We start from the raw sequence: 21,685 nt of genomic DNA, 5'->3' as shown, positions 1-21,685 counted from the left end.
GGTCAAGGAGATATGACAACTAAACGTAATGTGAGGATCCTGGGACAGAAAAGGAGATTACTGGAAAAACTGGTAGATCCAAATAAAGTTTGAAGTTAAATTAATAGTACCATACCAATGTTAATTCCTTCGTTTTGATCAATGTGTTATGGTTATAAGATGCTAACATTAGGAAAAGCCAGGTTAAGGGTATAGGAGGAATTCTGAACTATCTGTGACTCTTCAGTCAATCTAAAATTATTAGAAAAGTAAAACTTTAAAAAATTAAAAATTAAAACTTAATTTTTTTCTTTTTCTTTTTTTTTTTTTTTTTTGAGACAGAGTCTTGCTCTCTCATCCAGGCTGGAGTAGAGTGGCACGATCTCAGCTCGCTGCAGCCGCCGCCTTCCGGGTTCAAGTGATTCTCCTGCCTCAGCCTCCTGAGTGGTTGGGAGTACAGGCACATGCCACCACGCCCAGCTAATTTTTTGTTTTTGGAGACAGAGTTTCAATCTTGTTGCCCAGGCTGGAGTGCAATGGCGCGATCTCGGCTCACTGCAACCTCCACCTTCTCCTGCCTCAGCCTCCTGAGTAGCTGGGATTACAGGCATGCACCACCATGCCCAGCTAATTTTGTGTTTTTAGTAGAGATGGGGTTTTTCCATGTTGGTCAGGGCTGGCCTGGAACTCCCGAGCTCAGGTGATCCACCTGCCTCGGCCTCCCAAAGTACTGAGATTACAGGTACCCACCACCACACCGGGCTAGTTTTTTATTTTAGTAGAGACAGGGTTTACCGTGTTGGCCAGGCTGGTCTCGTACTCCTGACCCCCGTGTGATCCACCCACCTTGGCCCCCCAAAGTGCTGGGATTATAGGCGTGAGCCACCATACCTGGCCAGAAAATTAAAACTTAAAAAAAAAAAAAAGATGTTAGTGGTAGATCACCATAATCTGACATAGAACTTTTTTTTTTTTTTTTTTGAGACTGAGTTTTGCTCTTGTTCCCCAGGCTGGAGTGCAATGTGACGGTCTCAGCTCACTGCACCCTCCACCTCCAGCGTTCAAGAGATTCTCCTGCCTCAGCCTCCTGAATAGCTGGGATTACAGGCATGTGGCACCACGCCCAGCTAATTTTTTGTATTTTAATTAGAGACGGGGTTTCACCATGCTGTCCAGGCTGGTCTGGAACTCCTGACCTCAGGTGATCCACCCGCCTCGGCCTCCCAAAGTGTTGGGATTACAGGCGTGAGCCATTGTGCCTGGCCCTGACATAGAACTTTGAAGGAGTTCAAAGAATTGAGTTCCATTGCTTCATAGATCCTGGGTGGGAAAATGCTTATTTATGTAAAGAAAAGTTGTCAGCTCTTTTATCTATAAAAATGAAAAATGCTGGGTGTGGTGATGCATGCCTGTCCCAGCTATTCGAGACAGGTGAAGTGAGAGGATCTTGAGTTCAAGAGTTGGAGGCAAGCCTGGGCAACATTAATGCAAGCAACATGGTGAGAACGAGTCTCTTAAAAAAAATGAAAAATAGGCCACGCATGGTGTCTCACTCCTGTAATCCCAGCACTTTCGGAGGCCGAGGTGGGCAGATCACGAGGTCAGGAGATAGAGACCATCTGGCTAACACGGTGAAACCCCGTCTCTACTAAAAATACACACAAAAAAAAGATCAGCTGGGTGTGGTGGCATGCGCCTGTAGTCCCAGCTACTTGGGAGGCTGAGGCAGGAGAATCGCTTGAACCCGGGAGGTGGAGGTTGCAGTGAGCCGAGATCGCACCACTGCACTCCGACCGAGGTGACAGAGCAAGACTCAGTCTCAAAAAAAAAAAAAAAAAAAAGTAATCGATGCTAAACCTCTCATTCTAGCAACAATGATACTTATTCATGAACATATGAATTGAAAAAATAAATGCTCAGTCCCATTAAGAATTACAGCTTCAATAAAATTTTGACTTTTATGTTTAATTATCAATATATAGACTACATTTGATCAGTTGTAGACTAATAATTATATTCCCGGCCAAACATAGTGGCTCATGTCTGTAATCCCAGCACTTTGGGAGGCTGAGGCAGGAAGATTGCTTGAGCCCAGGAATTCGAGACCAGCCTGGGCAATACAGCAAGACCCTCATCTGTACAAAAAACAAAATATTAGCCAGGTGTCGTGGCTTTAGTCCCAGCTATTTGGGAGGATCACCTAAGCTCAGAGAGGTCAAGCTACAATTGCACCACTACCCTCCAGCCTGAGTGACAGAGTGAGACCCTGCTTCAAAAAAAAAGAAAAAACTTGCTTATATATTTTGTTTATTTTTTTTGAGACAGGGTTTTGCTCTCTTTCCCAGGCTAGAGTGCAGTGGCACGATTACAGCTCACTGCAGCCTCATCCTCCCCAGGCTCACGTGCCCCTCCCACCTCAGCCTCCCAAGTAGCTGGGATTACAGATGTGCACTACCATGCCTGGCTAATTTTTCCATTTTTTGTAGAGATGGGGTTTTTCCATGTTCCCAAGGCTACTCTCAAACTCCTGGACGGGGAGATATGTCCACCTTGGCCTCCCAAAGTGCTGGGATAACAGGCATGAGCCACCGTGCCTGACTTATGTATTTCTTCAATGGATGATGACAGACATGGAAATCACTGCAATAGAAATATTTTTTAAAGTTTTATTTAACAATGCTAATGTTTACAATCCACATCAAATCCTTTGTAACTAAACTTACAATGAAAAATTCATGCAAACAAAATTTTGAAGACCGTTAATTTAGAACAATGTCTTTCAAATGTTTTAGCCACAACTCACATAAGAAATACATTTTGCAATGACCCAGTATACACATGATTTATACTTGAAGCAAAAGATTTATTAAACATTCTGCACTTTGTATTATGTCTTTTTCATGCCATTAATGACATACTAAATTGATTTGGTGACCCCAGCAATATGAAACACTTATGTAACATGCTTTCAAATGCCAGTGGTCTGGGGATTGAACCCCTGAGTGGCACCTACATTTTTTTTTTAAGTCACCTGGTTTCGCTCTGTTACCCAGGCCGTACTTGAACTCCTGGGGCCAAAGGATCCTCCACCCTCAGCCTCTCAAGTAGCTAGGACTACCAGTTCATGCCACTGTGCTAGCTTGTCACTTATATTTTAAAAGTCATGAATGATTTTAGCTAGAGAGTTTCAGGGTAGGGGCAGAATCCACATTATAATGGATTGAGAAATGAATGGAGGGATGGAAGTAGAAATAGCTGTGTAGACAAATTTCCAGTTTTGTGTTCCTGAGGCTTTTTTTTTCTTTACTTTTAATTTTTTTTTTTTTTTTTTTTAAGACGGAGTCTTGCTCTGTTGCCCAGGCTGGAGTGCCACTGCGTGATCTTGGCTCACTGCAACCTCTGCCTCCTAGGTTCAAGTGATTTGCGTGCCTCAGCCTCCTGAGTAGCTGGGAATACAGGTGCATGCCACCACTCTCTACTAATTTTTGTATTTTTAGTAGAGATAGGGTTTTGCTGTGTTGGCTAGGCTGGTCTTGAACTCCCGGCCTCAAGTGATCCTCCTGCCTCAACCTCCCGAAGTGCTGGGATTACAGGCATGAGCCACTGTAACCGGCCTGCATTTTTTTTCCTTAAACGGGAAAACCCTAGTGAAATATGGCAAAATGTCGATGTCTGTTAAATCTTTGTTCACTACAGGTTCTCTGTACTTTTTAAGTGTGTTTGAAATAGTCCCTAAACAAATGTTTGTCTCTGATGGAGAGAAAACAATTGGATGATAATTGGGAAGGGAGTGCAGGATTGGGGGACAGGCTGATGAAATTTTATTCATCAGTAGGGAGCCAGAGGTTGAACATATAGGAGAGAAGATGGTTGATGGAGCAGCTTTCTAAAGAAGGTGAGGGAGTAACTGAGTCAGCTGGCAGAGTTGGAGAAGTTAGTCTTGATCTGGAGGAGGCAATCCCATTCATTGCCTGAGACTGGAGGAAAGAAGGAGAATAGAAGAAGGATATCATTTGGTATTATCATGATTATTATTATTATTTGAGACGGAGTTCTGCTCTTGTTGCCCAGGCTTGAGTGCAGTGGTGCAATCTCGGCTCACTGCAATCTCCGCCTCCCAAGTTCAAGTGATTCTCCTGCCTCAGCCTCCCAAGTTGCTGGGATTACAGGCTGCCACCATCACGTCCATCTAATTTTTTGCATTTTTAGTAGAGACAGTGTTTCACCATGTTGGCCAGGCTGGTCTTAAACGCCTGACCTCAGGTGATCCACCTGTCTTGGCCTCCCAAAGTGCTGGGATTACAGGCATGAGCCACCGCACCTGGCCCATTTGGTGTTATTATAGGGAACAGGAGACCAAGGGAAAATACTGGACATTGGAAGGCCTGGCTGAGCTTGGAGGATGCACACCTGCTGGGGCATGGATTTCTGTCTTCACACTTTGCTCCATCTGCACCAGGCTACGTAAGAGTCACAGCAAAGATGAACGGAAACATGCATCTGGGTTTTTGGTTTTGCCAGGCAGGTAAGAGTCAGGGCCAGGATAAAAGGGAATCAAAGATACGAGTGAGAAAGTTCAGTTGATGAACCGTGGCATGAGAGACAGCAGAGGGACAGGAGGAACTCGGGACCCAGAAGTCCAAATGAGGAGGCAGAGCTGGATGCTGAGAGGCTGAGGAGACAGAAGGCAATATTATTTGAGTTTCAAGGTTTTAGAATTCCTTGCTCTTCCCCACAGGTAGCTCACCTGTGGATAAAAGTAGGCAAGGCTGCGATAGAACCAGACCGCCTAACTTCTGGAATTCAAAGCAAAGCATCCGGCCTGGGGCAGTGGCTCATGCCTGTAATTCCAGCACTTTGGGAGGCCGAGGCGGGTGGATCATGAGGTCAGGAGATCGAGACCATCCTGGCCAACATGGTGAAACCCCGTCTCTACTAAAATACAAAAAATTAGCCGGGCATGGTGGTGGTGCACGCCTCTTGTCCCAGCTACTTGGGAGACTGAGGCAGGGGAATTGCTTGAACCTGGGGGCCAGAGACTGCAGTGAGCCGAGATCTCACCACTGCACTCCAGCCTGGTGACAGAGCATCTTAAGACTCCATCTTAAGAAAAAGAAAAAAAGAAAAGAAAAGAAAAGCATCCATCAAAACTAGGTCCTGGCCAGGCGTGGTGGCTCATGCCTGTAATCCCAGCACTTTGGGAGGCTGAGGCGGGCAGATCACCTGAGATCAGAAGTTTGAGACCAGCCTGGCCAACATGGTGAAACCCCATCTCTACTAAAAATACAAAAAGTAGCTGGGCATGGTGGCACATGCCTGTGGTTCCAGCTACTCAGGAGGCTGAGGCAGCAGAATGGCTTGAGCCCAGGAAGTGGAGTTGGTTGCGGTAAGCCGAGATCACACCACTCCAGTCCAGCCTGTGCAACAGAGTGAGGCTCTGCTTTAAAAAAAAGAAAAGGAAAAAAACAAAAACAAAAACTGGGTACCTCTTCATGATAAGGTTAATGAAAATCACTACCAGAACACCAGGTTGGAAGTTTAGGATGGCCAAACAGGAAAAACATATTTTTAGGAGCTCTCTCGCCAGTAACTGCTTAATTCACTCAGTTTACCAGAAAGCTGATTTGATGCAGCTGCCGACTGGAGGGTAAATTATTCTACCGTGGTGAAAATGTGGAGGCCATTCTCACATCCTCAAATACAGTATTCAGAATGCTCATAATTATGATTCCTGAGTAGTGGAATGATAAAGATGGTGTTTTTTCTTTTCTTTATGTTTTCCAGTTGGTTTTTTTGTTTGTTTGTTTTTTAAGAGACAGGGTCTTACCCTGTTACCCAGGCTGGAGTGCAGATCATGGCTCACTGCAATCTCAACCTTCTTGTCTCAAGCAATCCTCCCACCTTAGCCTCCTGAGTAGCTGGAACTCCTAGCATGTGCCACCATGCCTGGCTCATTTTTCTTATTTTTTGTAGAGACGGAGTGTTTTAGTGTGTTCTCATGCTGCTAAGAAAGATATACCTGAGACTGGGTGGTTTACAAAGGAAAGACGTTTAACTGACTCACAGTTCAGCATGGCTGGGGAGGCTCAGGAAACTTACAATTATGGCAGAAGGGGAAGCAAACGCATCCTCCTTCACATGGCGGCAGCAAGGAGAAGTGCCGAGTGAAGGGGAGGGTGGGAAAGCCCTTATAAAACCATCAGATCTCGTGAGAACTTACTCACTTCGCAAGAACAGCATGGAGGTAACCACCCCCACAATTCAATTACTTTCCACCAGTTCCCTCCCATAACGTGGGGATTACAGGAACTACAGTTCAAGATGAGATTTGGAGGCCAGGCACAGTGGCTCACGTCTGTAATCCCAGCAATTTGGGAGGCCGAGGGGGCGGATCACAAGGTCAAGAGATGGAGACCATCCTGGCCAACATGGTGAAACCCTAACTCTACTAAAAATACAAAAATTAGCTGGGCATGGTGGTGCATGCCTGTATTCCCAGCTATGTGTGTGGCTGAGGCAGGAGAATCACTTGAACCTGGGAGTCAGTGAGCTGAGATCATGCCACTGCCCTCCAGCCTGGCGACAGAGTGAGACTCCATGTTGGAAAAAAAAAAAAAGATGAGATTTGGGTGGGGGCATACCCAAACCATATCATTTTGCCCCATCCCCTCCCAATTCTCATGTTCTCACATTTCAAAACACAATCATGCCTTCCCAACAGTCCCCCAAAGTCTTAGCTCATTCCAGCATTAACTCAAACGTCCAAGTCCAAAGTCTCGTCTGAGACAAGTCAAGTCCCTTCTGCCTCTGAACCTGTAAAATTAAAAGCAAGGTAGTTACTTCCTAGATACAATGGAGGGTACAGGCATTGGGTAAAAACACCCATTCCAAATGGGAGAAATTGGCTAAACAAAGGGGCTACAGGACCCGCTCAAGTTTCAAATCCAGACTGCAGTCAAATCTTAAAGCTCCAAAATGATCTCCTTTGACTCCATGTATCACATCCAGGTCACACTTGCTGAGACCAGCTCAGTTGTGGAGACCCCAACCCAGTGGCACTAGAGGAATAAAGACATAGACACAGAAATAGAGTGCAAAGTGGGATCAGGGGGCTAACAGCCTTCAGAGCTGAGTGCCTCGAACAGAGTTTGACTCACCTATTTATTGACAGTAAGCCCATGATAAACATCGTTTCTGCAGTTTATAGATTAACTAAAAGTATTCTTTATGGGGAACAAAGGGACAGGCTCTGGCTTGTTATCTGCAGCAGGAACATGTCCTTAAGGCACAGATCGCTCATGCCATTGTTTGTGGTTTGGGAACACCTTGAGCGGTTTTCCACCCTGGGTGGGCCAGATGTTCCTTGGCCTCATTCTGGTAAACCAGCAACCTCCAGCGTGAGTGTCACAGCCATCACAAGCATGTCAAAGTGCTGCAGAGATCTTATTTATGGCCAGTCTTGGGACCTGTTCCCAGCAACACTGATACAAGAGGTGGGTTTCCAAGGTCTTGGGCAGCTTTGCCCCATGGCTTTACAGGGTACAGCCCCAATCCTGGCTGCTTTCGTGTGCTGATGTTGAGTGTCTGTGACTTTTCCAGGCACACAGTGCAAGCTGTCGGTGGATCTAACATTCTGGAGTCTGGAGGACAGTGGCCCTCTTCTCACAGCTCTACTAGGCAGTGCCCTAGTGGGGACTCTATGTGGGGACTCTATGTGGGAACTCCAACCCCACATTTCCTTTCTGCTCTGCCCTAGCAAAACTTCTCCATGAGGGCTCTGCCCTGCAGCACACTTATGCCTGGGCATCCAGGCATTTCCATACAGCCTCTGAAATCTAGGTAGAGGTTCCCAAACCTCAATTCTTCTGTGCACCTGCATGCTCAACACCATGTGGAAGCTGCCAAGGCTTGGGGCTTGCACCTTCTGAAGCCATTGCCTGAGCTGTACCTTGGCCCCCTTTAGCCTTGGCTGGAGTGGCTGGAACGTAGGGCACCATTTTCCCTCCAAGGCCTCCTGACCTGTGATGGGAGAGGCTGTTGTGAAGGTCTCTGACATGCCCTGGAGACATTTTCCACATTATCTTGGAGATTAACATTCAGCTTCTTATTACTTTTGCAAATTTCTGCAGCAGGCTTGAATTTCTCCCCAGAAAATGGGGTTTCTTTTCTATTGCATAATCAGGCTGCAAATTTTCCAAACTTTTCTGCTCTGCTTCCTCTTGAACGCTTTGTTGCTTAGAAATTTGTTCTGTCAGAGGCTGGGCGCGGTGGCTTACGCCTGTAATCCCAGCATTTTGGGAGGTCGAGGCAGGTGGATCACAAGGTCAGGAGATCGAGACCATCCTGGCTAACACGGTGAAACCCCTTCTCTACTAGAAGTACAAAAAAATCAGCTGGGCGTGGTGGCAGGTGCCTGTAATCCCAGCTACTAAGGAGGCTGAGGCAGGAGAATGGCATGAACCCAAGAGGTGGAGCTTGCAGTTAGCCAAGATCATGCCAGTGCACTCCAGCCTGGGCAACAGTGCAAGACTCCGTCTCAAAAAAAGAAAAAAAAAAAAAAAGAAATTTCTTCTGTCAGATACCCTAAATCATCTCTCTCAAGTTCAAAGTTCTATAGATCTCTAGGGCAGGGGCAAAATGCTGCCAGTCCCTTTGCATAACAAGAGTGACCTTTGCTCCAGGTTCCAATGAGTTTCTCATCTCTATCTGAGACCACCTCAGCCTGGACTTTATTGTCCATATCACTATCAGCATTTTGATCAAAGCCATTCAACAAGTCTCTAGGAAGTTCTAAACTTTTCCACATCTTCCTGTCTTCTGAGCCCTCCAAGTCTCTAGGAAGTTCCAGACTTTCCCACATTTTCATATCATCTTCTAAGCCCTTCAAACTGTTCCAACCTCTGCCTGTCACCCAGTTACAAAGTCGCTTGCACATTTCTGAGTATGTTTATAGCAGCACCCCACTGGCAGTACCAATTTACTGTATTAGTCTGTTCTCATGCTTCTAATAAAGACATACCCAAGACTGGATAATTTATAAAGGAAAGAGGTTTAATTGACTCACAGTTCAGCATGGCTGGGGAAACCTCAGGAAACTTACAATCATGGTGGAAGGGGAAGCAAACATGTCCTTCAGATGTTAGCAGCAAGAAGTGCAGTGCAAAGTGGGTTAAAGCCCCTTATAAAACCATCAGATCTCATGAGAACTCACTCACATCAGGAGAACAGCATGGAGGTAACCATCCCCATGATTCAATTACCTCCCACCTCCCATGACACATGGGGGTTATGCCCTCCAGCCTGGGTGACAGAGCAAGAGCAAGATCCTATGTTAAAAAGAAAAGAAAGGAAAAGAAAAAGAAATGGTTTATTATATATGTTCCTTAGAAAAAGAGAAAGAACTCTGAACATAACTGAAATATTTGAGATAAGGCTTTTACCACCACACAAAAGCCTACTTGGGAGATGAGAAGGGAATGGGCCATGACCTTGTAATGATATAGGAGTCAAGAAGAAATTACGTAGGTAGATAGTGAGGGTAGGGAAGTCCTTGGTAAGGTTTTTCTTTCAATGAAAAACAGCCCCAAATTATTTTCCATTCTAACAAACAGCAGCCTGTAAAATCGAGTTGAAGACATAGGTGCTGGCAGTTGGGCCAATCACGTTAAAGACGGCGGCTCCATCTTCCCTTCTTTGCCAGTCACGTGTACAATAAGGAGCAGACAAGACAGCGCTGACCAAGGGGAAAGCTCATTTGCATAACAAGATTAGGGTGGGGTGGCCAGCCTTCCCCCACACTTTGTAAACATCATACCTGATCAAACCAATCTGTGAGCACTACGTAAATCAGACATCAGCTCCTCAAACCTGACTATAAAATCTAGTGCATCCGCTGCCAGCTGGTCTTTTCCTCTCAGAAGTCCCCTCTCTCTCACTAGAGATAGAGCTGTTTTCCTTTCTCTTTCTTTTGCTTATTAAACCTCTGCTCCTAAACTCACGTGTGCCCATGTCCTAAATTTCCTGGCCTGAGATGACCAACCCCGGGTATTTACCCGAGACAACATAGCTGCTTCAGTAGTAACTCTGGATACAAACTTGGCCTTGCAGGGATTTCCAAGCTCCAGTGTGGCACAGCTGAAGCAGAATCACTTCCATGTCCTTAAACTTGGCCCAGAAATACCAAAGGGAGTTGCTGGACCTGAGGGGCCGGGGCTTCAGTGACCATAATGGAATGACCCATAGCCCCATATGGGCCCATAACTGAACACCAACCAGATGGGGTAGCTGGTGGAAGGCTACTGTCAACCTGAAATGAAGAAACTGTTATTGAACCAGAATGGGGTCCAATTGCCTGGTGCAGTAAAAGTAGATATCCACACCAAGGTTTTGCAGCAGTAGTGAAGAAGGAATTCATGAATTTTACAAGTATAATCAAAGACCAGCAAGACATTTTTACTTTTTCCTTCAAAAGCTAAGTGTAGTGTAGCCCCTCAACCCCACGTAGTCATAGTCTAAGTTAGAGAAAAATACTAACTGCCTGTTTTTCCTTCTGTGCTCAGCAAGCCTTATCTGTACTCACCGGTTTCACATTCCTTGAGGCTCAGCGAGTTCCTGCTTCACCTCCCTAGCCCAGCTGCAAAGTTACAAGGTTGATAAGCATATGTTACAGAAACAGAGTTTCCCAAGGATGTAGAACATGTAGTATAGATAAATGTAAAAGACTGATCAACTGCCTTTGTTCTCACTTCTGTAAGTACGCTTCCTGCATCACGTAGCTCCCGGCCACTGACTGCTTAAAAGGTGGCTGCTTTCTTTGTGCGGGGCTCAGACTTTCCTGGATGCTAGTCCTACTGAGCCAGGTGATCACCTTAATAAAGGCTTCCCTGAACTCTGTTTGGTCTCTGCCATCTCTGATTGTCCTACAACATTTCTGGGGGCTTGTCCAGGATCGGAGATGGCAGATTTCTGTATCCTTTGCCTGTGGGCTAGAGCCCCAGGATGCGGGAGATTTGAGACCCTTGGCATCACTGGGTAAGAGTTAACCCAGAAGGAGAACAGCTCTCCTGTCTCTTGGAGCCTTTCCCTGACAGTGCAAACGGAACCGACTGAGGAGTTGCAGGACAGTCACGGAGCAGCGTGCAGGCAGACTACTGAACCATGGTAAGGTTGGGCCCTGGAAAAGCCCATCCCATAAGGACGGAAGGGGAGCTTGATCACCTCCCAGGGAACAACCACTTATTCAACCCAGAGTGGCTGGGGATGGCAGGAGTGGACTGCCAATTTGGATGAACCCCATGTCCCCACTAACAAGTGAAAGTGGTTCACTGGATCTGGAGACAGAAACTGGGAGTGTATGGGTGCGTGTGAACCTACTCGGGACATGAGAAAGACTTGTTTCATCCAATGAGGAGTGAAAGTGTGTGAGAGAGACGGTCTCGGGAGAGGCCAATGCTGGGAGTGACATGGGGAGGTGCAGATCTCTTTTTTTTTTGAGATAGAGTCTCACTGTGTCGCCCAGGCTGGAGTGCAGTGGTGCGATCTCGGCTCACTGCAAGCTCCGCCTCCTGGGTTCACGCCATTCTTCCACCTCAGCCTCCCAAGTAGCTGGGACTACAGGCGACCGCCACCACGCCCGGCTAATTTTGTATTTTTAGTAGAGACGGGGTTTCACCATGTTAGCCAGGATGGTCTCAATCTCCTGACCTCGTGATCCGCCTGCCTCAGCCTCCCAAAGTGCTGGTATTACAGGCGTGAGCCACCGTGCCCGGCTGGGAGGTGCAGATCTCTTAGTGCAGACTGTGTCCTCCGAGGCAAGCGTGGGATGAGCCAGACCTAGGTCACTGTGTAAGGCTGACAGGATTAGCTTCATAGTTTCACAGCAGTAGTTGGCTGTGACCTGGCCAAGCAGTGTCCGAACCTCCTGTAATAGGACCCAGTCTGGTGTATCTGAGAGTGAAAGTGCACCGTGAGGGAGGAAATGGGAGGAAAAGCATCAAAGCCAACTCAATTAGAATGTATATTGAAGAACTTCAAGAAGGGCTTTTATGGTGATTATGGAATGAAGTTAACACCGCAGTGGCTAAGAACCCTTTGTGAAATTGACTGGCTCTCCTTTAATGTAGGGTGGCTGGCCGAGGGAACCTTAGATTGGGAAATAATTGGCTGAGTGTTTCGGGTGGTCACTGGGGTCAGAGAACAGCCTGGGCACCCTGATCAGTTTCCACACACAGACTCCTGGCTGAGCATGATTCAAACCCATCCGAAATGGCTACAGGCCTGTTTTGAAAATTATTTAAGACTCTAGTGGCTTGTACAAAACAATGAACCATAGAAAAGACCCAAAAAGCCAGGCCCAGGAGAAACAGTAGCAAGGAAAACAGGAAAAACCTGTCCTACAGGCCCCACCAGAAGAGCTAGAGACTCCACCCGCTTATGTTCCTATTTACCTATCTCTGACAAGACTTAGGCAGGAAGACACTCCAGCAGCTGTGTCCGGAGGGTCAGACTCGGAGAAGAGTACCCCCCAAACTTCACTATGTAGGGAAGAGCCAGGGCCACTGCCTGATAAATCAAAGGAGGAACTCCAGGATGAGGTTGGCCATCTCTGGTCAGGACGCGGCCGAGACATGCAGATGCCCCTCAGAGAAACTAGCTGACAGATCTATTTAGATGCACAAAATGAGGTTCAAGGAGGAGAATGGCTTTATGTTTATCAGCCCTTCTCTACTACAGACATTTTCAACTGGAACAGCATACTCTCTCCTATATGGAAAAACCCCAGGCTCTTATTGACCTAATGCAGTCCATCTTCTTAACTCACAACCCAACCTGGGCTGACTGCAAACAGCTCCTTCTGTCACTGTTCAATACAGAAGAACACCGCCGAATAATACAAGCGGCTCATCAAAGGCTAGAAAGCAATGCCCCAGTAGGTACAGGAGATGTCAGACAGTGTGCTCGGCAGGCTTTGCCAATAGAAACTGACCCAGGCTGGGACCCAAATCAGGCCCAAGATCTGCTGAACTTGCTGAGATACGAAGAGGCTCTAGTAGAAGGAATAAAGGCTGAAGGAAAGAGGCAACAAACACTGGAAAGGTTTCAGAAGTCCGTCAGAAACCAGATGAAAGCCCCAGTGAGTTCTGTGAGAGGCTTTGTGAGGCTTACTGGCTCTATACACCTTTTGACCCAGAAGCGGCAGGGAATCGGTGCATGGTTAATGCGGCATTTGTGCGTCAGGCACAAAATGACATTAAACGAAAGTTGTAGAAGCTGGAGGGGTTTGAAGGTATGAACATTTCCCAGATTATCCAGGTGGCAACCAAAGTGTTTGTAAATCGAGATGAAGAAGTAAAGCAGGAGGCCAAGCATAGAGTGAAGGAAAAGGCAGAGTTCTTAGCTGCAGCCCTGGTTGAAAGAGAGGCTGGATTTGCAAGAGGACGTGGATGTGACCATGGATGCAGTCGTGGTAGAGGACAAGCTAGGCCAGGTGAGGAGACCAAGACAGGTCAGGAAGGTCAGCCTAGACTAGAGAGAGATCAATGTGCGCGATGCAAGCAAAGATGGCATTGGAAAGATGAATGTCCAGAGAAAGAAAAGGATAAAGGCAACAACCAGGGACAGAATGGCTGGACAAGGCCTCCTTCCCCTGCTGGGCAAGGTGTATTAGGATCTGACATGGATCTAATTGGGCTGGCAGGAGCCAACGGCTACCTTGAAGACTGAGACAGACCGGGCTCCATCTCATTAGGCCCCGAGGAGCCCATGGTCTCAATGGTAGTAGGGGGCCAAAAAATAGACTTTATGGTAGACTCAGGTGCTGAACACTCGGTTGTGACTCAAACAATTGGGTCATTATCAAAAGACTGCTAATATTATTGGGGCCACAGGTATCACAGAAAAAAACATGATTTTTCAAATCAAAGAGATGTATGATTGGAGACAAAGAAGTCCAACACAAGTTCTTATACTTGCCAAACTGCCTGGTGCCCTTGTTGAGGAGAGACTTGCTGCAGAAGACGCGGGTTCAAATCTCCTTCACACCAAGCAGAGATATGAACTTGAGCCTAGGGCAAAAAAAGGCTATGGTACTAACTCTTACAGTACCCAATGCAGAGGAGTGGAGACTTTGTGAAAGTAGTTGCCGGGAGTGTGGAAAGGAGTACAGCATAGCTGAGAAAGAAAAACTGTTCACAGACTTACTCCTTAAGTTACCAGGAGTCTGGGCGGAGGACAATCCCCCTGTAAATCAAGCACCTGTCATAGTAGAGCTACTATGAGGAACCTGCCCGGTGCGGATCCGTCAGTATCCCATTCCCATAGAGGCTAACCAAGGGATTGCAAAGCACTTAAAATGGCTCCTTGAATTTGGAATAATAGACAGATGTGTCTCCTCATGGAATACTCCCCTATTGCCAGTGTTAAAACCTTCTGGTGACTACCAGCCTGTACAAGATTTAAGGGCAGTCAACCAGGTAGCTGCTATACTGCATGCTTTTGTGCCTAACCCGTACACTATGCTTGGACAAATACCTGCTAGTGCTGCTTGGTTCACATGCTTGGACATTAAAGATGCATTCTTCTGCATCCTATTAGCCCCTGTAAGCCGAGACATTTTTGCCTTTGAGTGAGGCCCATCTCAGTATACCTGGTCTAGACTTTCCCAAGGTCTAGACTTCCCCAAGGATTTAAAAACTCCCCAACTATCTTTTTTTTGTTTCTTTGTTTTGTTTTGTTTTGAGACGGAGTCTCACTCTGTTGCCCAGGCTGGAGTGCAGTGTCGCAATCCTGGCTCACTGCAAGCTCTGCCTCCTGGGTTCATGCCATTCTCCTGCCTCAGCCTCCTGAGTAGCTGGGATTACAGGCGCCTGCCACCATGCCCGGCTAATTTTTTGTGTTTTTAGTAGAGACAGGGTCCCAACTATCTTTGAAGAAGCACTAGCCTCAGACTTAAAGGCTTTCAAACCACCAAGCAATCGCTGTGTCTTACTGCAATATACAGATGATCTGCTGTTAGCTGCAACCACAACAAAGGAATGTATCCAAGGAACAGAGTCTCCTTCGGGTGCCGTGGGAAGCTGGCTATAAAGTGTCTAAGGAAAAGGCATAGATCTGCGGCCAAGGAGTTTGCTATCTTGGCTTTTACATCTCCCAAGGGCGGTGTGAGCTTGGACAGGAGCGAAAAGAGACTGTCTGTAGCATTCCTCAGCCAGACACAAGGCGGCAAGTGTGGGAATTCCTAGGGGCAGCTGGGTTTTGCTGCATATGGATTCCTAACTACTCGCTCCTAGCAAAGCCTTTATATGAGGCAACCAAAGTTGGAGAAAAAGAGCCCCTCCTTTGGGGAAAAGAACAGGACATGGCTTTCAAGGAAATCAAGAAAGCTTTAACCCAGGCCCCAGCACTAGGACTGCCAGACATGACAAAGCCCTTTTACTTGTATGTTCATGAAAGAAAAGGTATGGCTACAGGAGTCTTAGTGCAAACACTAGGGTCATGGTATCGGCCTGTAGCGTATTTGTCCAAGCAACTAGACTTGGTGGCTATGGGATGGCCACCCTGTTTCAAGGCGCTGGCTGCCACTGCCTTGTTAGCCGAAGATGGTAACAAGCTCACATTTGGACAGAAGTTGATAATTCGTGTGCCCCACACAGTTGTCACCTTGATGGAACAGAGAGGACATTGTTGACTCTCCAACCCTAGGATGCTAAGATACCAAGGACTCCTATGTGAGAATCCATATCACCTTAGAGACTGTGAATACCCTAAATCCATCCACACTGTTACCAATAGAATGTGCAGAACATAGAAAGCCCCCGTTATGTGCCCCAGGGTACCATTGCTGTGTAGAAACAGTGGATGAAGTCTTTTCAAGCCAGGAAGACTTAAAGGATCAACCCTTAAAAGACCCAGATGTTGAATATTTTACTAATGGAAGCAGCTTCATATCTGAGGGTATCAGAAAGGCCAGATATGCCGTAGTCACATTAAGCTCAGTAGCTGAAGCCCACCCCCTACCGGTAGGAACCTCAACGCAGAAGGGAGAACTAATAGCTCTCACTAATAGCTCTCATTAAGAGCACTATTTCTAGCAAAGGGAAGGTCAGTGAATATCTATACTGACTCAAGATATGCTTTTGCAACCTTGCATGCTCATGGCACTATTTACAAAGAAAGAGGACTGTTAACTACTGAAAGAAAAGAAATAAAGAACAGAAAGAAAATAGAGCAGCTCCTAGAGGCTGTATGGACTCAGAAAGGAAGTAGCAGTCATCCACTGTAAAGGACATCAAACAGGAGGAAGTGATAAGGCTACAGGAAACAGAAAAGCAGACAAGGAAGCAAAAAAGGCTGCAATGACAGAAAAAAACAAATAAAGAAGAGACTTATGCCATGCCCTTATTAGAGCCTCCTCTTGCAGATGCTCCTAACTACTTGTCCAACAAGAAGGCGTGGTTCATGCAGGAAAACAGGAGTTATCAGAAAGGAGGCTGGTGGAAGTTTTCAGATGGGAGGCTTGCCATTCCAGAAGCCATTGCCTCCTGATTTATAAAGCAGTTTCACCAAGGAACACAAATGGGGAAGATAGCTTTAGAGATTCTTATAGGGCGGTATTTCTATGTGCCACGCCTAACTGCCATCACTCAAGCTGTCTGCGAGCAGTGTGCTACTTGCGCCCAGAATAACCCAAGGCAAGGACCTACTTGGCCCCTAGGAATTCAGGAAACAGGGCCAGTGCCATGCGTAAACCTACTTGTAGACTTTACCGAACTGTCTCAGGCTGGGGGCTATCGTTACATGTTAGTGTTTGTCTGCACCTTTTCAGGGTGTGTCGAATCATTCCCCACCAGGACAGAAAAGGCATGAGAAGTAACCAGGATATTATTAAAATACATTATTCCTAGATTTGGACTGCCTCTAACCTTAGGCTCAGACAATGGACCAGCTTTTGTGGCAGAAGTAGTATAGCAACTAACTCAGATGTTAAAAATTAAATGGAAACTGCATGCAGCCTATCGCCCACAAAATTCTTGAAAGGTTGAAAGGATGAACTGGATTGAAACAACTGTTGAAGAAATTTTGCCAAGAGACTCATTTAAGGTGGGACCAGGTATTGCCAATGGTCTTTCTCCGAGTCAGGTGTACTCCTACAAATTAACCGGGTATCCACCCTATGAGATAGTGTACAGCCCACCACCCCTACTTATATCTCAGTTAAAAGGAGATTGAAAGGAAATTGGAGAACTGACCCTAAGAAGATAAATGCAGGCATTAGGTGAAGTAATGCAAGAAGTACAAAGGTGGGTAAGAGAAAGAATACCTGTTAGCCTTACAGATGCAATACATCCTTTTCAACCTGGGGACTCTGTATGGGTTAAATGCTGGAATCCTACCACCCTCGGGCCCTTATGGGATGGCCCCCATATTGTGATCATGTCTACACCTACTGCTGTTAAAGTTGCAGGTATTACACCATCACAGTCAACTAAAACCTGCAGCCTCAGTTCAAGACCAATGGACGAGTCAGCAAGATCCAGATCATCCAACTCGACTGATCTTGCAGAGGAACCAAGGCGCAGCAGGAAAAGACGACTGCCCTGCTCCGACCACACCAGAGACTGGTCGGTCAACGCACGGCTGTAGCTTAAGGAAGTGTCAATCTCTGCTCTAGTCACACAGCTGGAAGCTGACTAGTCTACGCATGGCTGAAGCTTAAGGAAACATCAAGCCCTGCTCTAGTCACACAACCAGAAGCTGACTAGTCTACGCACGGCCGAAGCCTGAGGAAGCCAGCACTAGATAAGTAAACGTGGATTGAATTAGCAAATGTAGTTATACTATTGCTTATACTGATTGTCTTGCTGTCATGCTATCTTTGCAATTGCTATCAAACTTGTTGCCCGGGAGGATGCCCGTGCATAGTATAAACTTGATCAGACTAATGACAATAATGTTAACAGGTATGGGAGGAAACCAAGATAATTGTCATCATTGTATGATAGAAGCTTGGTCTGGTAAAGGTATAACTAAAACCCTGTTATATCAAACTTATTATGAGTGTAATAAGTTTGTAAAGGAACTCCCTTGGGGACATGTGTTTATAATCAAACCAGCTACTCCATCTGTGACACGGAAATAGGCAACCTCAAGTATGTTATAATCCAGGCCTCCTTCCCTATGACTTCTGGTTTTAAATTCAAAATAGAGAAACCTTTATTACCTTCATATGCCAATCCTAAAGACGTTAGAACTGGGAAACTCGTAAGCAAAATGCAGCTATTCCCTTATTCACATAAAGGATGTATTTCTATATATTTTGATGCCTGTCAGGCTGCACACCTCAGCAACCTAAACAATCTAGGAGTAGTCTGCAAGAACTTAGGACAAGAAAGAGTCAGTAGCAAGGTTGCTAAGATCATAACAGGAGAACTAGAAGAAGAATGTCCTGATGGTAACATTCAATGGACCACAAATGAGTTCAGCCAATGCCTTTATGCAGGGAGAGTAGCTCTGCTAACCAGCCAAGAATCAAAGATTGGTTGTGCAACTAAAACATGCAACCCCCTAAATCTGACCATATTAAGGCCAAACATGACTTTTTGGACTAAAGTACACTAAGGAGAGCAATCTTTGCTCGAGGAGCAAATCTAGGTATTCAATTAATCATTATTAAAAAGACTTAGCGAGCTGAAGCTCAAGTCAGTCCAATGTCACAGTTCAGATTTTTCAAATCCTTCAGTAAACATTTTAACCCCAAGGAGCCAAAACTTCAGATTCCACCAATGTCAGCTGAGAACCTACTCGCTCAGCTAGCTGAAAGTATTGCTACTAATCTCGGAGTCACCTCATGTTATATATGTGGAGGTACCAGTATAGGTGACCAATGGCCCTGGGAGGCTAGAAAACTAATGCCATAAGATAACTTTACCATACTGGAATTTGTTACAAGGTTCAATGCAAACCCAAGTGTCTGGCTATTAAAAACCCCTATCATTAGAAGATACTGCATAGCACCATGGGGAAAGGACTTTCAAACTCAAGTAGGAGATACGACTTGTTTAGGTCAGCAATATTTTGAATAGTCTAAGAACAAGACACAGTGGAGCAGCTTTATAGACAATTCCTCTGTACCAGATTTTAACCCTCTCTTTCAGTTTCCAGCACTAAATCAGTCATGGTATCAACTAGATGCTCCAAATGTTTAGAAAGCACCGGCAGAACTATATTGGACCTGTGGGACAAAAGCCTATCAACTATTGCCCGAGAAGTGGGCTGGAGCCTGTGTGTTAAAGACAATAAGGCCATCCTTCTTCTTGCTCCCACTGAAACAAGGGGAAGATTTAAGTTACCTGGTCTATAATGAAGGAAAAAGGACCAGAAGAAACGTCTTTACTCAGATAAGTACTGTAGAAAAGATAAACACAAACATAAAGAAGGACATTGAGATAGGTAGCTGGAAGGATAATGAATGGCCTCCTGAAAAAATTATCAAATACTATGGGCCAGCTACATGGGCCCAAGATGGATCATGGGGCTACCGCACCCACCCCTATTTACATGTTAAACCGAATTATAAGATTGCAAGCAGTACTAGAAGTCATAGTTAATGAAACACCCCGAGCCTTGGATCTGTTAGCCTTACAGTCCACTCAAATGAGAGATGCTATATACCAAAATAGGCTAGCATTAGACTACCTCCTAGCCTCAGAAAGAGGAGTTTGTGGCAAGCTTAATTTGACCAACTGTTGCTTACAAATCAATAATAATGGAAGAGCTGTTATGGAAATTACTGCTAGAATGGGGAAGTTAGCCCATGTCCCAGTCCAGACTTGGTCCTGGTGGAGCCCAAACTCACTTTTTGGAGGATGGTTCTCATGGTTTGGAGGCTTTAAAACCTTGATAATTGGTTTTATAGCTATAGTAGGAGGATGTCTAATAACTGCTTTGTCTTTTACCTCTCCTCATCAGAAGCATCCAGTCTACTATTAAAGCAATAGTGGACAGAACAACTATCACCAAAATAATGCCATTACAAAAATACCAAACAGTCCCCCAGGAAGAATACGTGCCTACACAGGAAGAGATAAACGACTGTGGTGCTCTTTATTAATCTACATTTATGGCGAGCACCAAAGAGGGGGATGAAGAAGGAATTCATGAATTTTACAAGTATAATCAAAGACCACCAAGACATTTTTACTTTTTCCTTCAAAAGCTAAGTGTAGTTTAGCCCCTGCACCCCACATAGTCTAAGTTAGAGAAGAATACTAACTGCCTGTTTTTCCTTCTGTGCTCAGCAAGCCTTATCTGTACTCACCAGTTTCACATTCCTTGAGGCTCAGCGAGTTCCTGCTTCACCTCCCTAGCGCAGCTGTAAAGTTACAAGGTTGATAAGCATATGGTACAGAAACAGAGTTTCCCAAGGATGTAGAACATGTAGTATAGATAAATGTAAAAGACTGATCAACTGCCTTTGTTCTCGCTTCTGTAAGTACGCTTCCTGCATCACGTAGCTCCCCACCACTGACTGCTTAAAAGGTGGCTGCTTTCTTTGTGCGGGGCTCAGACTTTCCTGGATACTAGTCCTGCTGAGCCAGGTGATCACCTTAATAAAGGCTTTCCTGAATTCTGTTCAGTCTTTCCCGTCTCTGATTGTCCCGCAACAGCAGAAAGGAAAACATTTATTTGCAGTGCACCAAGCAGGAAGGACCAGGTAGCTCACTCTCAAATCCTGACTTCCCCAATAGCTTTCAGGTAAGGGTTCTTAAAGGCAGGGGTAAAATTCGGGAAAGCAGAAGTTACAGGCAAAGTCGTAAGTCAGTACATGAAGCTTACACATTGGTTTTGGCTTAAAAGAGTCGGGTATCTTGAAGGGGAGGAGGGTTCGGGGGAATGTAGGGGTGTTATAGGCAACAGGTAAATTCAAAGATTTCCTGATTTGCAGTTGTTTAAGGGAGAAAAATTTGGGGTCAGGAGAAAAGAATGTTAGCTCAATGTTGTGAGTGTGACTTGCTCTAGGCCCCTCAGGAAGAACTTTAGAATAAAGCACAGCTGTCAGAGTTCAGTCCTCAGTTTCTCCTTATCTGAGGTCCGTGTGCCAGCAGATCCATTGGGTGGGGGTCCAGTTTCTGAAAAACAGTTCAGGGACACTAAGATGTTATCTTTAGTTTACATAGGGAACCAAACATTTCCTGGCTCTAGCTTCCTTTGCTATTGTTTTAGGCTACTATTACATTCTTGCTTATCAAGTTGCTCATTTATTTGTCAAGGCTAGCTAGGTGCTTGGAATTTCCTTTGAAGGAACTCAAGATTTTCCTTTATTTCCATGCTTGGGAGGGACTTGGCAGGCCTCTAACAAGTAGGTGGGGGAGTGGAGAGGGACGGTGCGGTCTCTGCTTTGTCTCTCAGCACTTTGGGAGGCCAAGTTAGGAGGATCACTTGAGCCCATGGGTTGGAGACCAGCCTGGGCAACATAGTGAGACCCCGACTCTACAAAAAATTTAAAAAATTAGCTGGGCTGGGAGTGATGGCTCACGCCTGTAATCCCAGCACTTTGGGAGGCCAAGGCAGGTGGATCACTTGAGGTCAGGAGTTCGAGACCAGCCTAGACAACATGGTGAAACCCCGTCTCTGCTAAAAATACAAAAATTAGCTGGTCATGGTGGCGGGCGCCTGTAATCCCAGCTACTCAGGAGGCTGAGGCAGGAGA

The 21,685-nt window shown here is 45.8% G+C and overlaps 1 long non-coding RNA gene across 1 annotated transcript; it reads left to right on the top strand.

Moving 5' to 3' along the window:
* The first annotated feature begins 10,716 nt into the window (after positions 1-10,716).
* Positions 10,717-20,607, top strand: LOC134739996 (uncharacterized). The gene is made up of 2 exons (XR_010127172.1): positions 10,717-11,139; positions 17,435-20,607. It is a non-coding gene; the product is annotated as an uncharacterized LOC134739996 (long non-coding RNA).
* The last annotated feature ends 1,078 nt before the right edge of the window (positions 20,608-21,685 follow it).

This window comes from Pongo pygmaeus, chromosome 7, assembly GCF_028885625.2.
Source record: "Pongo pygmaeus isolate AG05252 chromosome 7, NHGRI_mPonPyg2-v2.0_pri, whole genome shotgun sequence".
In the NCBI taxonomy this organism is placed as follows: domain Eukaryota; kingdom Metazoa; phylum Chordata; class Mammalia; order Primates; family Hominidae; genus Pongo; species Pongo pygmaeus.
The sequence above is the reverse complement of the archived record's forward strand: the minus strand, read 5'-3'. Positions and strand labels throughout refer to the sequence as shown.